At 36.7% G+C, this 17,729-nt stretch overlaps 1 pseudogene; it reads left to right on the plus strand.

Moving 5' to 3' along the window:
* Window positions 1-6,031: 6,031 nt before the first annotated feature.
* Window positions 6,032-6,858, plus strand: LOC121464473 (annotated as a pseudogene).
* The last annotated feature ends 10,871 nt before the right edge of the window (window positions 6,859-17,729 follow it).

A 17,729-nucleotide genomic window follows, 5' to 3' on the forward strand; every position in this document is an offset into this window, starting at 1 on the left:
GGTAAACTGTTTCAGTGGGTATCCCCAACATGGTTGTCACCCCTTTGCTCATATTATCGCTCCTCCCTCTCTTCAACTGAACTTTGGGTGCTCAGCCCAGTTCTTGGCTGTGGATCTCTGCATCTGCTTCCATCAGTTGCTAGATGAAGGTTCTATGACAAGACTTAATGTAGTTATCAATCTGATTACAGGAGAATGCCAGTTCAGGTACCCTCTCCACTAATGTTTAGGGCCTTTTCTGGGGTTATCCTTGTGAATTCCTATGAATTTCCCTAGTGCCAGGTATCTTGCTAGTTCCATAATGGCTCCCTCAATCAATATATCTCTTTCCTTGCTCTCCCTTCTGTCCTTCCCCCATCTCAAACATTCCCTCATGTTCTCCTCCCCCTTGTCCTTTCACCCCCACACTCCCAATTTTCGCAGAAGATCTTCTCTATTTCCCTTTCCCAGAGGGATCCATGCATGTTTCTTTTAGGGTTCTCCTTGTTACCTAGCTTCTCTGGAGTCAAGGACTACAGGCTGTTTATCCCTTGCTTTATGAATAATATCCACTTATGAGTGAGTACATACCATGTTTGTTTTTCTATGTCTGTGTTACCTCACTCAGGATTTATTTTTTCTCAGTCTATCCATTTGCATGCAAATTTCAAAATGTCACTTTTTAAGCACTGAACAGTGTTCCATTGTATAAACAAACCACATATTCTTTCTGTATTCTTTGGTTGATGGGCATCTAGGTTGTTTGAAGGTTCTGGCTGTTACAAATGGTGCTGCTATGACTATAGTTGAGCAAATGTCCTTGTATGATTGAACATCATTTGGGTATATGCCCAAGAGTGGTATTGCTGAGTCTTGAGGTAGGTTGATTCCCAATTTTCTGAGAAACCATCATATTGATTTCCAAAGTGACTGTACAAGTTTGCCCTTCCACCAGCAATGGAGGTGTGTTCCCCTTACTCTGCATCCTCTCCAACATAAGCTATCATTGGTGTTTTTGATCTTAGCCATTCTGACATGTGTATATGGTATCTCAGAGTCGTTTTGACTTTTATTTCTCTGATGACTAAATATGTTGAGCATTTCATTGTCTTTCAGACGTTTGAGATTCTTCTGTTGGAATTGTGTTTAGATCTGTACCTCATTTTTAAATTGGACTATTTATTTTGATGTCTAATTTCTTGAGTTCATTATTTATTTTGAAGATCAGTCCTCTGTCTGATGTGGGGTTGGTGAAAATCTTTTCTCATTCAGCTGGCCAATGTTATGTCTTAATGATTCTGTCCTTTGCCTTACAGAAGCTTCTCAATTTCAGGAGTGCCCATGTATTACCTGTTGCTGTCTGTGTCTGTGCTACTGGTGTTATGCTTAGGAAGTGAGTGGGCTTCTGCGCCCATGTGTTAAATGCTAAAGAATACCTTTTGTACCTGTTATTTAAAGAGAAGTGATGAGTCTCATTTGCTTGGAATGGCTTCAAAAATTTGACACAAAGTTAAGATAAAGGCAAAATATACATTGGCTTAAGTCAGCTTAGTATGTTTCAAAGTTTTTCAGTTTTTTTTAATATTTTATATTAATGTTTAGCATGCATGTAGGTCTGTGCACTGTGAATATTCAGTGCATGAGGAGGCCAGAAAAGAATATCAGGTGCCACGGAACTTGAGCTATAGATAATGGTTGGCTTCTATGTGGATGCTGGGAATTGAATCTGAGTCTTCTGGAAGAGCAACGAGTGTGCTCTCAAGTACTGAGTCATCTCTCTATCCCCAGGTTAAAACAATTTTAAAGTGAATTTCTATAAATGAATATTGAAATGTGTTATATTTTCATAAACTTGTGGTTTATATATGTGCACACATATTTTTCTTTCATTAAATGTAAGGTTGAATTAATGGCATTGGCCTGTGAATATAGTTTGCTTGGATTAAAATTCCAGTTCCTGGGCATTTTCCTTTAAAACAAACAAAATAATAAATATACTCTGGTATCCATACCACCTAAACACATTAAATTTTTTCTTGACTAGGAAGGCAAGCAGACCAGGGTAATGCTTAGCAGGGAGATAATAAAAACCGATATGTATTTCAGTTTCCTTATGCTTAAATAGATGCTATGATAATATTTATATGCCAGCATATGACCATTATGAAAACTGAATGAATTGATATACTTGTGTATTCTGTTGGCAGGTAAAGGATGACCAACATCCCATAGCTAGCTTTTTATGCTTTTACTGTATTTGGAATACACTATACATTCTTATTTTCTTTGTTTAATTGAAGAGATCTATAAATATTTTAAGAACATGGAGCAGAATAAGGGGAATTTCTTTTACTTTCTAGTAGGCTGTGTTCTTGCCTCAGGCAGTATCTTGGAGGCTTTATCTCACAAAGAATCTGGGAGTCTAATTCATCAGTAGTAAACTCAGCCCGAACTTATAATTACTATGACTCTTAGGAAGTCTTTTAATTTTCAATGTTTGGAGTTTTGGTTTTTGCCCTTCTCTCAAATTACTGAGTCAATTACACAGCGAAATGCCGTTCACGTTGTTATTGGTTTTGCATACAGAATGGTTCAACAAAGCAAAACTAATAAAATGAACTTCGCAGAATATAAAGTATTAGGGGGGGAAAAGAGTGCCAAATGGTCTGTTTTTAACAAGAGTAATGGAAAGGAATGTGCGGCTCCGATGAAGGCAGCAACATACAGAACTTCTTTGTGGTTTCACAGGAAAAGGTGGCAACCCAACCTCAGCATGGAAGCAATCATGTAAAAGAATAATGCATTCTCAGCTTCAGGGTGATAGTGCTTATATTTTTAGGTGCAGTGTGATTCTTAACTATGTAGGGCTGATAATTAAAATTAAGGTAGATGCATGAATAATTCATGATGAAGGAAAATGGCTTACATAAAAAATGACACAAGTCAGGCATTTCAGAATTTAAAAAAAAAAGTCCTCTACCATTCAGATATGTGTTACATACAAAGAGAAGTATCAGACAGCACATTCTTGAAAGAAAATGAATTTTTTTTTTCTGAAATATTTCAGTGTGCCTGGACTTCACTAACTCATCTTCATTCACTAACCCTGGACCTTCTAATGTAAAATTACTGTAGAAACATAAATGAGAATGGAATCCTGAGATAAATGTATGCATATAATAGTTCAACATTTTGGAAGATCTTTATAATATTTTAATGCTTATTAGTGAATTTAACTTAGGGTACCTCTGTGTTACTTTGTAATGCTGAATAATATTTTGATAGAAATTTCAAACTTTGATAATAGATCTTTGGAGAAATCCAGCTGTACTTAAAGGGATATTTTTTATTTAAAATACTAAAATTTAGAGAAATTATGCTGTCTAAACCAATTCTTCTACCCTGTGTAAGATGACTGAGCCAAAAAGAACAATACAAAACATTATGCACATATCCTGTTACACCAGCAAAATCCTCCTAAAAGCTTTTCTGCTCAGATATTCTTCCTCCAAGATACATCCTGTAACCACAGAAAAGGAATTACTCGCCATTATGAAGTGTTTATCTAATTATTCTTTATCAATAAAAAACTTGGGAGTCAGATATTGGAGTAAGAACATGAATGATCAGAAAAGCAGTAGAGAAGCGACCAGAGACCTCTTTTCTCTCTCGTTCCTTGACCCAGAAAGGGCCTAACCCTCTCTAATCCCTGCCCTACTACCTCCTGTCTATCTGTCTTAAGTCCCCCAAAATCTCTATAATTAATTTTCGTGAGCTAGTAGCTATCTCCACCTTCTGATTCAAAGCAAAATTTCATTGACTGTCTTGGGAACATCAGAATGTGATCAAAATATCACACAGTTCCCTTTTATGTCCAAATAAAAAGGAAAAATTTTAACATTGGCACAGAAAAACTATATACAATAAGAACAATTATCAGGGGCTGGAGGGATGGCTTTGAGGTTTAGAGCACTGGCAGCTCTTTCAGAGGTCCTGCATTCAATTCCCAGAAACCATTTACAATGGTTTACAATTTACAAAACAATTTACAATGAGATTTGGTGCCTTTTTCTGGCATGCAGGCATGCATGTAGATAGAATGTTGTATGCATAATAAATAAATAAAAATCAATCAATCAAACGAACAAAAAAAACACCCAACAAACAAACAACAAAAAGGACAATTATCAAGTAAGAATTACATTCTTAATGTCCAGTCCATTTGTATTTGACATATTCTGAGAAAACACCCCATTATCTATCCTATCTCAGTGAGTTCAACATTTTGTACCGAATTCACTTTCTATCCTTATCCTGCATGTCCAATTTGGACAGCTTGCTTTCAACAGTTTAAAAATGAATTCAGTAATGTACTCTTTTATCTTATCATTTCTTTTTTTTTTTTTTTTTTTTTTTTGGATTTTCAAGACAGAGTTTCTCCATAGCTTTTGGTTCCTGTCCTGGAACTAGCTCTTGTAGACAAGGCTGGCCTCGAACTCCCAGAGATCCGCCTGCCTCTGCCTCCCGAGTGCTGGGATTAAAGGTGTGCGCCACCACTGCCTGGCTATATCTTATCATTTCTATATCCTCCTTTTTTCTTTTCAGAAAAAGATGCCTGAATCTAATCTTTGTTCAGTTTTTATTTCCTGACTATTACCAGTAACAACTTGTAACCAACCTTGCTAAATGATGACAAATATCCATAACCCATTGAATGACCAAACATTGCACATCTCTTCTTGGGAAAGTGGCCATTGTGTTCTCTGGATTGTTTCCTGTTATGTGGTGGGGGGAGGTGATGATATCTCTAGGGGACCCTGAGAAAATTGAGATAATGTCTAAGTTTTGGGAGAGTTAGCTATATCATCTGTTGTCAGTTTCTGTATAATTGGAAAGTGTGGGCTCATCTGAAGTCCTGTCTGGAGTAGTGCATTAGTCCGGAACATCTCAGCTAGCAGCCTTGAAACTGTCTGGAGCAATTTGTTGTCCAAAAGTGATCTTTGGATTTTGTTTGTCAGCGCAGTGGCATTACCACAATCCAGGTATAATCATTGTTGTATGACCCCATCATCATTTGGGAGATTTCAAAGGTCACTGTTAGGGATGGTCATGGTTCACTGTAGCAAAACATTTAAAGTGTCATAAGTAGCAGACCTCAGTGAGCTTAAAGGGCCACAATTTGTTAAGTACATTCAAAGCACACAAGCTTCACTTCTACTTACTTGATTCAAACCTGAAATAATGTAAAGGAAGCTAGATGAAATGTTTTGCAAGAATTAATGCTCAATATGACTACTAATATCACACACACTTATATGTCCTTATAAATTTTGAGATTATATTTATACATTGAAAGTTTTAAAGAGTAAAAATAAAACCAAAGGTTTATAAAATAAGTGGCAAGAGAGTAGTTCCTTAATTTTTTTTTCTGTCCTATACCAGGCAGCTCTTCAGACATGAGACAGAGATTTTGGATTTTCCATGAACAAGAATGCTTAGTTTAGAGAATGGGAGAACCACATTCTAACTCTAAAGCCTACTTTAAATTTTATCCTGTTAGAAATGTTCTATATCATTAGGCCTTTTTGTGTTTGGCTAGTTAGTTTTTCAAGACAGTGTGTTTCTCCGTAGCTATGGAGCCAGTCCTGGAACTCACTCTGTAGACCAGGCTGGCCTAGATATTTCACAGATAACTGCCTGCTTCTGCTTCCCAAGTGCCGGTATTGAAGGCATGCACCACCACCACCTGGCTCCATTAGGCCAATTTACTCTTTTCCCTGGGACATTTTCTTCAGATATCTTATTTCTCTAGTGGTCTTCATTTTCCTTGGTTGGATGCCTTCTCCTGGAAAGACAATAACAAAATCCTGTGCCAATCTTGAATTTTTGGATTTTCACAAGTCAATTTATATCTGATCAAATTAAAGGAATTTGTTAGTCTTAAAAGTTAGTTTAGTCCCTGGCGTGATTCCGTCTGCATGCCTGTTCTGAGGAGCAGCAGGCAGTACCCTCCATCCTACTTCTCTGCCACTGAAGAACACGCCTCCACTTCATGGAAGACTCAATGGACATGAGCCCTCTAAGGCCTCAAAACAATCTTTTCGGTTGTGAACTAAAAGCCGACGGAGATTATCACTTTAAGGTGGATAATGATGAGAATGAGCACCAGTTATCACTGAGAATGGTTAGTTTACGTTCTGGGCAAAAGACGAATTACACATCATAGAGGCAGAAACAATGAATTATGAAGGCAGTCCAATTAAAGTAACACTGGCAACTTTGATAATGTCTGTACAGTCAACAGTTTCTCTTGGGGGATTTGAAATAACACCTCTGTGGTCTTAAGATTGAAGTGTGGTTTAGGGCCAGTGCACATTAGTGGTCAGCACCTAGTAGCTGTAGAGGAAGATGCAGAGTCAGAAGATGAAGATGAGGAGGATGTAAAGCTGTTGAGTAAGTCTGGAAAGCGATCTGCTCCTGGAGGTGGCAACAAGTTTCCATAGAAAAAAGTAAAACTTGATGAGGATGATGATGAAGATGATGAGGATGCCGAAGATGATGATGATGATGACTTTTGATGATGAGGAGGCTGAAGAAAAATTTCCAGTGAAGAAATCTGTACAAGATACCCCAGCCAAAAATGCACAAAAATCAGACCAAAATCGAAAAGACTTAAAACCATCAACACCAAGATCAAAGTGTCAAGAGTCCTTCAAAAAACAGGAAAAACCCCTAAAACACCAAAAGGACCTAGTTCTGTAGAAGACATTAAGGCAAAAATGTAAGCAAGTATAGAAAAAGGTGGAAGCAAAGTTCATTAATTGTGTGAAGAATTGCTTCCGGATGATTGACCAGGAGGCTAGTCAAGATCTCTGGTAGTGGAGGAAGTCTCTTTAAGAAAATGGTTTAAACAGTTTGAAATATTCCGTCTTGCTTAATTTCTGTAACAGTTGATATATCTGGCTGTCCTTTTTATAATGCAAAGTGAGAACTTTCCCTAGTGTGTTTGATAAATGTTGTCCAGGTTCCATTGCTAAGAATGTGTTGTCTAAAATACCTGTTTAGTTTTCAAGGATGGAGCTCCACCCTTTACTTGGTTTTAAGTATGTATAGAATGTTATGATAGGATGTAGTAATAGTGGTGGTCAGATGTGGAAATGGTAGGGAAACAAAAATATTCATGTGAAATAAACTCAGTATTTTAAAGAAGTTTTAAAAAAAAGTTAGTTTATATTGAATGGCCAAACTGTTTGATGAGCTTTCACCATTTTAAATAAAGTTGTCTGTCCTGTTCCAATCTAATCTTTATCATTTTCAATGGTAGCCATAGTTTTTCTTCTTCCGTGGAAACAAATGCAAAACCTCTTTCAAAATGTAACATGTATCCTGGCTTTCTTTCTGAGGTCAACACATCTTTAAAGGCTGATTTAATTCAGTAGTTTTTCTACTTTCTAGTGTCTCTGCAGCTGCCATTTTATTTTCTCATTGGCATTTAAAAATTTGAAGTTAACAAAGAATTGTGCAATTTATATCTGGGGGAGTCCTTACTGCCCATTTATGTTTATGAAGCATATTTTTAAAAGTGCAATTAGATCTTTTTATAACCACTTGCCCTAAAGGATTATGTGGTATACCGGTAATATGCATTGTGTTTTAATATGCAAAAAACTTTCATTTTACTAGATACATATTGTGGAGCATTGCCAGTCTTATTTTGTACAGGTATCCCTATGATGGACATCGAATAATTGTATAATTACGGAACCAGCATTCTTAGAATTCAAAGCAGTCCCCCATTGAAATCATGAATATGTATCTATGGTATGATGTACATATTTTAATTTTCCAAACTCTAGAAAATGAAACACATTAATTTGACAAGTTTCATTTCTTTTAGTACACTTTGGGTTACTTTCTCTACATAGTGGAGTTTGGTTATACAAAGAACAAGTAGAACATATCCTAATAATTTCCTTAACATGGTGCTTCTTATGAAATTCTGAGGCTTCTAACATATTTCCTACAAACAGATGTTCAGTTTCATCATTACTTGTAGTAGAGTGCCTGACAGACCAATATTGGATCTGATATGTGTTATATACAAGGAATGATTTCTATTTCTATTATTTGTTATAATTGATTAAATATTAAAGTTAATTCTGAATTATCTGGAATAAATTCAGTAGTTTCAATATGTAAACAGAGACTGACTGCTCATTCATTTCCTGGCCAACAAAAAACAAATAATCACACAGAAACTATATTAATTACAACATTGTTTCACCTATTAGCTCAGGCTTCTTAGTAACTAACTCTTACATCTTAAATTAACCTATTTCTATTAATCTATGTATTGGCACAAGGCTGTGGCTTACTGGTAAGGGTTTGGTGTCCCCCTTCGGCAGCTACACAAAGTCTCCTCCTTGATTCTGCCTACTCTCTCTCTTTATCTCTGTTCAAGAGAAGCCCACCCATGGAGAGAACCTGCTGTCTGCCTGAAAAGTGAATATAGCTAGGTGCGTAGAACACAACGTGGTGTGTGGAAGAAGCATGACTGTCTGGAGTGGTGGAGTGAGGGCATAGAGGCACTTGAAGGATAGAGCTGCTCTATGGCAGGTGGCTAACTCTTGTTGCATTTGGAGTCAAGACACCTATGGAGTTTGGGACTTGTGGAGTTTGGGGCAATGGATAGCTACCATGTGGAGTTTGTTACAGAGTGCCAACAACAGAAAAACCCCAGACTCACTCAGAGAACCTGGGGCAAGAGAGGAAAAACCAGCTGGAAGTAGGTCCAATGGCTACTAAGCCAGGAGCAAGTGGCTTCTTGTGATGTGATTTTAGGCCACGAGTTGGGGGCCAGATTAAATGTTTGCCTAATTATTTTTTATCAATAAAGACTCATAAGTCATATATCAGGGAGTCAGAACCGGAATGAGCAGAGAAGTGATGGAGAAGTGAGCAGTATCTTCTTCTCTTTTTCATTCTTTGATCTATAAAGGGCCGAAATCCTCTGTAAGGCCCACCCTACTACTTCCTGTCTCTCTGTCTGTCCTTAGCCTTCCAAAACCTCTATAGTTAACTTTGATAAGCTAGTAGCTCACTCCACCCTCTGACTCAAAACAAATTTTTAGTGGCAGTCTTGGGAGCATCAGAATGTGATCAAAATACCACACAACACTATTAGTCATATGTACATGTTCCATGGACTTGTGCCATATTTATGCCATAAATCCTACTAGGCATAGCTTTTGCAGTCTCCAGCTGTTCCTATCCTGGACAATCCTAGATGCTTGTGTTGTCATACCCAGGGTTCCACAGTCTACCTTTATGCTGTCTATCCATTGATTTTTTGGGTCTTCCTCTTTGCCTTATCCTGTGTACTCCTTCATCAAGTGTTATCTGTGGATATCTGCCATCATTCATTCTTATAACATGACCAAAGTATTTCAAGTACTGTTGGTATATCCTGTAGTTTGCTTCCTTCTGTAGATGGAGATGTTTCTTAATGTCATCGTTGCACAGCCTATCTCTTTGTGTTTTGTCTTATGTTTTTACCAAAAATCTTTCTACTGCTTATACTGATTAATTTCTCAATATTTAAATTGATTAAAGAATAATATTAAAACATAGTTATGAAGCCCATTATCCCCAAATTCCATACACATACACAAATGCATGCACGTCTGTATCTCCATTCCTCTGTTATTAAAAAGTGATACTAGGAGTTACGTTTTGGCACAGTCATACATATGTGTTTAGATAATGTATTCAATGACCTGAGTTTGCACTTCAGCATTACATACACGCATGTACGTGTGCACAAACACACAAACACACACACACACACAAATTGCCACAAGGTCTTTAGAAACTAGGTTTTTTTAAAAAGTAATACGTTATTTTTATGTGCTATTAATACCACAAATATTAAAAAATAACATTCAGACTTGATTCATTTTGATGCTGAGATTATTTGGAAGAGGATTTAAGAGTTGAAGGGATCAGTCTGTGGAGGTGGACTGGTACAGGATTATCTCTGCAGCAAGGGGAATGATCTCTGTATGCAGATTTATGAAAGAGAAACTCTGTGTCCAAGCTATTTACTGTTCACACAAAGAGGCTATATGTGTATAAAATCAAAACAGCAACTGTTTTCTAACATGTTTTCAGCTTCCCCAACAGTGTTCTTTGGGAATGTCAGTGGGATATTGGCACCTGGAAGAAAAAATGGTTTTAGTGTTGGAGTAATTGGAGTTGCCAATTTTTTCTTTTCTTTATTCTTAAGATTCTTAGCTGTTGTCTTAAAGAGGATACAATCGAGGAGACTGAAATAATACAAAACCTAGTTTAGCTTAATTTAGATGAACTCATCAGCAGCTACAAATTTAAAATACAGCTATGTAATTCCATGCTTTTTACAATGTCACAGAGTTTTTGCAAGGCGATTATGCAACACTGTTGTGACAGTATTCCAACTGGTACTCTCTTTAACTAAACAAATAAGTTACATCAAGGAAACATTTGGTATATGCTTACTCAAGGAAATCGGAAGTAAGTTGTATGCACTAGAACTGTGATGATGACCTTCTTGGCAACTGCCAGCAAAGCAGAATTGTATGTTTTAGATCTCTACTTTCCCTCTGCTTTTTTATAACAACACGATTAAAAAGATGAATTGGATACTTCAACTTTACTAATTTGGAAATGCCATATTAGCATATAAATTGGGTCCTGCACTTACCCTGAGTAAGTGCAGCTTGCTCATCTATTTACTGAGAGTAAGTTTCTCCAACTTACAGACACAACAGTAAAGCCCATCCTGGTAGGAAAGCACTTGACTACTTGTCACTATGGTATTGGTGTTAGTTAGACAGACCTTAAGCCTTGAAATTAGCAAATACCTAATACTGGGAAATTCGATGGTTAACCTTGATTGTCAACTTGATGAGATTTAGAATCACTTTGAAGCATATTTCTGGGTGTGCCTTTGAGGGTGTTTTCAGGGCAGTTTAACTGAGGAAGGAAAGAGTGTATAGGAAGGATCCCATTGAGTGAGGCTCTTTACTGTACTAAAAGAATTGTGGAGAATGTGATCGGGATTTTAAGGAAGATTACACTGAATCTGTAGATCATAATCAATAATATAATCACTTTGAAATGTTAATTCTGTTCACCAGTGAATTTGGTCTTTTTATCTTCTTGTGCCTTCCTCAACTTCTTCAATGTTTAGCAAAGCAATCTTGAATTAAAACAAAGAAACAAACAAAATACAGAAATGCAATGTTTCAAAGTATCACAACAATCAAATTCAAATAACAGAATCCAGAGCTTGTTATGTTTTCAAGCACTTCATCTCAAGAAGACAGCACTGCTTTGGGATACTTTTGAACAATTTGCATAAGAAGCTTAAGTAGTAGATGCCACTGGAATAAGCCTTGAATGTAAACTCCCTCCCACCCCTAGCTTTCATTCAGCAACTCTAGTTTACATTTTTTCATGTGATGGGAAGCAAGTTCCCACCACTAGTGACTGAGCCTGCCCCAGCCATTGTGTCTTCTCCACCATTTTGGCTGACATGTGAGACAAAGTCCCAACTTTCTGACAGGTATTTGATCACAGTGATGAGAAAAGATAATTATCACAGAGTCATTCTGAATGAGGCAACTCAGACTCATAAAAACATTCAACTTTCTTTTCATACTTTCTTTCATGTCATGTTAGCTGTAAACATCAAATATGTACGTTCTGTTTGGAATACACATTGAGGTTACAGAATTAGGTAAGCTTCCAATGGGTTTGGACTTTCAAGGGAGAAAAGAGAACAAAGTAGTATAAAGAATTAAAGGGAAGTAATGGAACAGGAAGTGTTAAATTGGGGTGAGGGATGGGAATGCAAGGTAGAGACAGGAACTTACGGGAGGAATAATTAACACCAAAGCATTTCTAAAACGTCATATGGGAACCCACTAATATAGAAGTCTCAAGCTTATATATACACACATTTATGGAAAGAATTTTAGTGGTGTTATCCCATAATGGGGCGACAGACAACACATGCACTATATTCCACACAATAACAAATAAAAATCTTAATGCCAGAAATGGGTTGCTTCTTTTGGACTCAGTGAGGTTCCATAGGTCCCAAATTTTAGTAGTTATTGCTAGTGGTCTTGATTTTCCCTAAAATTTGGCAAAAAGATCCCATTGCTAAATGCACAGCATACGTTTGTCATAAAGCAGTGAGAAATCACCTGGAAGCTTCATCTCTACTGGCTTTCATAGTGCTGGAAGGTGCTATACATATCAGCAGATGAGGGAATTAATAAGACCTTCCAAGGTTTAAATCCTGACGGATACAATAATGACTGATCTATCAAGACAAATTCACCAGTGAAATTCTGACATAAATCACAGACATAACCAACCATTTTCTGATCTGATTTAAGGTCAACTCCATTAGATGAAACTCATACCTTGCACTGTTGTTGGTACCCAAAACCTGTGGCTAGACAGGTCATAGCCTCTAGGCAGAGCCTAGTGTCTTTATTCTGCTAGATGAATATAGTATTAAGCAACTGCTAATGATTTCTCGTTATCCCTACAGATTAGTGCATTTAAAAATTTAAAAATAGCTCATCAGAGAAGCTATTTTTACCAAAAGAAAATAATGAACTTGAAGATTCTGAGCTGGTCAAAGTGCAGAAAATGAGTCTCTAGAATGTCAGATTCTAAATGGGACATCTATATCTTACCATGCCCTTGCTCAGGGACCATCATAGAGAGAAGGCAGATTGAATCTCAGAGCTAGAGACAGTGAGTTAATGAAAGGGCACAGTATCTTCAGGACAAATGTAGACAGTTATACATATGAATTCAGAGAAGTTGTGACACTATAGACATTACCTGTGAAAGTTCAAAACAGACAAGATTTCAGTTTGAAAACAGGGAAGTGGGTGGGCAGGAAGTCCCACCCCTAACTGAGGAGCTATTGGAAAATTGATAACTGCAGAGAGAGAGAGAGAGAGAGAGAGAGAGAGAGAGAGAGAGAGAGAGTTAGTAACTGTTTGGTCCATAATAGGTGAACCCTCCTCCAATGGAAACCCATACATCTAAGTGTATCTGGGCAGCACTTCATGGTTAAAAATTAAAAAAATAAAAAAGGACATGATATTGGTTGGATAGCTAAAGGTGGGTGAATTTGGGAAGACTTGATGAAGAGTTCAATGTAATAAAAGTTTGCTTTGTAAGATTCTCAAAAAAGTAATAAAAAGTAACTCTTAAAACAAACAAACAAATAAAAAAATTCTAGTCATTAGTTGTTCTGTGATGTGGGTCTAGGTCTCCTTCTTTCCTAGGATCATTGGTCCACGAGTGTGGAGAGAGAAGAGGGGAACAGGGTTCGGATGGTTGTAGATATGACAGAGACAGCCTCCAGGATATGACTTCAGTGAGACAACTCAACTTTCTTACAGAATATATTGAATATACAGGTTTGAAAAGCCTGGGACTAATCCAATGTGCATTAAACAGCATGTTTCTATCACAAGGCTTTGAATGTGGCAGCAGGGTGGGATAGCAAAGTTCTGAGTTCAAGTCTTGGTTACCATATGGGGAGCAAGGGAAGAGCCTTTGCAAGGAGCTATGTCAAAGGTCATGCTAGAGATAAATTAGGCATCTGGGTCTAGATAAAACCTCCAAATAAGGCTGGGTAGAGAATAGGAAGCCTTGTTGGGGAGGGAGTCCTTCATGCTGCTGGAACTCCGAGAAAACTGCCAGTCTATAGTAGCCTGCAACGCTGACCACCAGGGCCTCCAAACACTGTGGTATAGAATGGCCCCTTCTCTTGTCACCTCTTTGATTGTGCTATCCTCTCTCAGAAAACTGGCCTGTGTGCATAATTTTTTTCCCACATGGAATGAAAAAGCAAAATTTGATAATGAAATCTTAGCAAGGGGAAATTAATGGTTGTATTATAAACAATGAAGTTCTGGCCCCACCAGACCCTCATTTAATTTACAATACAAGAATCTGAATTAAGCCAAGTTTACATTTTTAAGAGATATAGTGTATTTTTTTCCCCAAATACTTGCTTGAATCAGCTAACAGTATTTTCAGTTAAGTCCATCTGAGCTTGTGCCAATGAAGGGATCAAATTCATATAGAGATATTAGCTAAGGTTCATTATTTGAAAATACTGTTAGCTGTTTCAAACACATATTTGAAAAAAAAAACCAATAAGCTACATTTCTTAAAATGTAAACTCAGCTCAATTTAGACTGCCTTCTATTTTAATTCAAACTGTTTCTTGGCTCAATTTTTCAATATTGGAAGATAAGGCAATGTATGAATTTATATTGTTCACCAATTAATAGTCACAGTAGGTATATCTCAGAAGCAAAAGTGTTATCCCTACCCAAGTGTAGTTTTGAGAGTGCTTTATTCTGCATTGTTAATCATATGCAAATATGTATTAGGACTGTTGATACATTCATCTTTTTAATGTCTTTATAGCTTGTTAAAGTGAAGTTGAAGGAGCTCCTGGAGGAGTGATACACTGCGTATAATGGACTTGGGAATGAAAACTTTGGTTCTATATGCTTAATTAGTTTCTAATTTCTCAGTAATCTCATCACGAGTCTCTAACAGAAAGTAATATTGACCATCCATATGGTACAAGTGGGTGCTGGCATTTTAGATCATTCTCTGGAGGGCTCAGTAAATTATTTACTAAGCCTAATGTACTACTAATTCAAATTAAACTTCACCTCCAGTGTAATTGTAAATTTGGTGAGTAAACAGCACCCTATAATCATCATAGGCTTATTATTAGAATTAAGTGAAATCGTGTGCCCAGCACAATGCCTGTGAAGAAAATAAATGAACAGCCCACCCTGCTTCTTTTAAGAAATTAGTTTACATTGTAGTTTCTATGAGGAAATATAAAGCATACTTTGTACCTGGGTAACCAAAGAAAAAACAGGTGAACAGAAGGACAACAATGTATAACAGTCACCCTGCCAATTTAATTCTACAGATTAAACCGATTCTGGAACTTTTCTTGTCAGTTTCCTAATGTACTTGGTTCTGCTTCTGCAATGTTGGTCTCGGGAGACAGATGTCAATCTTTGTCAGTTTTGATAATAATATAACAGAGTCATTGATATTTTGTTGCCAATATTTGCTATATTAAATGTATATTTTTATTGTCTTTTGTTTTAAACTGTAAATACAAATACTGCCAAACTTGTGTGCTAATAAAAACTTTCCTGTAAATAAATTTAGTTTCTTTGTTAGGTGATTTTGTTTCTCAGTTTAACCTTTGCTGAATGGTTTCTAGTGCATTCTCAATACATCATTTTTCCACCACTGCTGTTATTGTGCAGTCATTTTCAGAGGGAATAAATATACAGAGATCTGTATCTACATCGTTTGTGATAAACTTTTATGCCACGAATGATCTTAAGTAGTCTTGTGAATACCTGTAGAAGTATTAGATATGGAGTGGAACGTGTTCTGTCCTTACCCAAATATGCTGTCTAAAACAGTGATGCATGCTCCTCCAGGTCTGAGACTGAGAAAAAACACTATGAATTTTGAGTATCTAGCTATCAATCCTTATTCACTGATGTCAATAAATGATCAAAAAATGATCAAAAGGTACAACACACATATACATGCACACACACACACACACACACACATACACACACACACACAGGCCAATCATTCTAAACAATCACACCCTAAAGCAAAGACTGACCACTCCCAATAAACAAGTTCTTGCTTGGGACAACCTCTATTCTTGATATATTAGCTACTTTGAACACCATAATGAATTAATTTAGGCAGGTGGTACAGACCAAGTCTTCCTTAGAACACATTATAACTGACCTATATAAGTGAGCCTAGACAGTTGCCCTAGAATATCACAACATTGAAAATGCTGAGCCAGTCTGGATAAAGGCACAAGCAATAACCAAACGTCAATGAATGGTAGAAGAAGCCTAATATAGATATTGCATAATCTTACACTGACCACCTTTAATGAATGCAAAGTTTGCACTTTTCAAGTTTTATCTAGGCATTATTTCACATAACCAAGCATAACATCCATCCATAAATCTTGTGACTTGACAAAAAGAGCTACATCTGTCCTTGAAGATAAGGAAGTGAGGCAACAGGTTCAATGCCGCTCCACTCACCAGACATCATTCCTTATATAACCAGCAAGGATTCCTGTTGACTTGTCAATGTTTGTTTCGGTCAGGGAAAACTGATCAGTGTTTTAACATTGTCGTGCATTTCCTAGTGCTTACTTGTTCAATGTTTAGATGACATTATCAAATGTGTGCAGTCTGTAGTGTGAAGGTGGTCTGTAGTTGTTTGTTTATTTGCTCTTTGACTCTTTGGTCTTTGATGCCCACCACTCAGCACCAAAATAATTCACACATGGGGGCTTATTCTTGCTTACTTTTGCCAGCCTTAACCTGACTTGTGTATAGCCAGTTTTTCTTATATTAAATTATTCCCATTTATCTTTTGCCTCTGAGATTTTCCTTTTCTTCTATATGTCTGACTTTCACTCTTTGTAGCTGGTTGGCTAGCCCCTGTCATCCTCCTCTCCTAGTTTTCTTGCTCCTTCTTTTTTCTTCCCAGATTTCTCCTCCTATTTATAATGCCAGCTCCACCCATCTTTTCTTCTGCTTTGTTATTGGCTGTTCAGCTCTTTATTAGAGTGTCAGGTGTTTTAGATGGGCAAAGAATCATAGCTTCACAGAGTTAAATAAATGTACCATAAACAAAAGCAATATACCTTAAAATAACACTCCATAGTGGTCCTATTGAACCTCATATACTGTAATGTGAAGGTGGTCCTCTGTATATTCACATACTGTATTGTGAAGGTGGTCCTCTGCAGCTTCATATAATGTGATGTGAAGGTGGTCCTCTGCAGTTTCATATACTTCAATTCACTAAGTATAATTTGTATACTACAAGAATTACTTCTAAGACTCTTATAAAGACAAATGGATAGAAACTTCCTCTTAGTTATATTTTTCTTAAAGAAAAATACTTTATTAGTATTAGTGTGTGCATGCACACATATGTGTATGTGATGCATATTTGTGGACATGCATGCCATCGTACAAGCATAGAGGTCAAAGGACAATTTTATGGAGTCTATTCCCTTTTGTGTGGGGATCCACTCAGGTAGTACACATCACTAACATTTTTTATCTTTACCCACTCACTCATCATGCTGGTCTGAAACCACACTTTATAAACTGTGTATTTAATGACTAAAGATGTGTGTTGCTGTCCTAATAGCCTTGTAACTTTACAAATAGTAATACCTGATATTTTAGCATTAAGTCAAAAATTGTCAGATTGACATGTTACATTGAGTAGTGTTAACTTTCTAAATATTATGTAGTCTTATTTATAAGTCATTTGGTTCAAGGACAGTTTGCTAAGTAAGTAACATATATTTAGAATTTGGAAATCATATTTTGGTTCAAAATATGCTAAGAATATCACCTGAAATGAAATATATACTTCATTTTATAAAGCAAACATTGCACAAAATGTATTTTCAGTGTTTTTAAATATTAACTTAATAAAATCTAAAACTTTATTTCCAATACTTTTTTAAAAAAAAGATTTATTTTTTAACTGTGTGTACATTTGTGTGTGTGTTAGTGGGGGTTGCTGAAATATACATATGAGTGCAGGTGCCACAGAGGCCAGAA

This window comes from Microtus oregoni, unplaced genomic scaffold (assembly GCF_018167655.1).
Source record: "Microtus oregoni isolate MIOR12 unplaced genomic scaffold, Mior012 000028F_ref0000031, whole genome shotgun sequence".
Classification (NCBI taxonomy): domain Eukaryota; kingdom Metazoa; phylum Chordata; class Mammalia; order Rodentia; family Cricetidae; genus Microtus; species Microtus oregoni.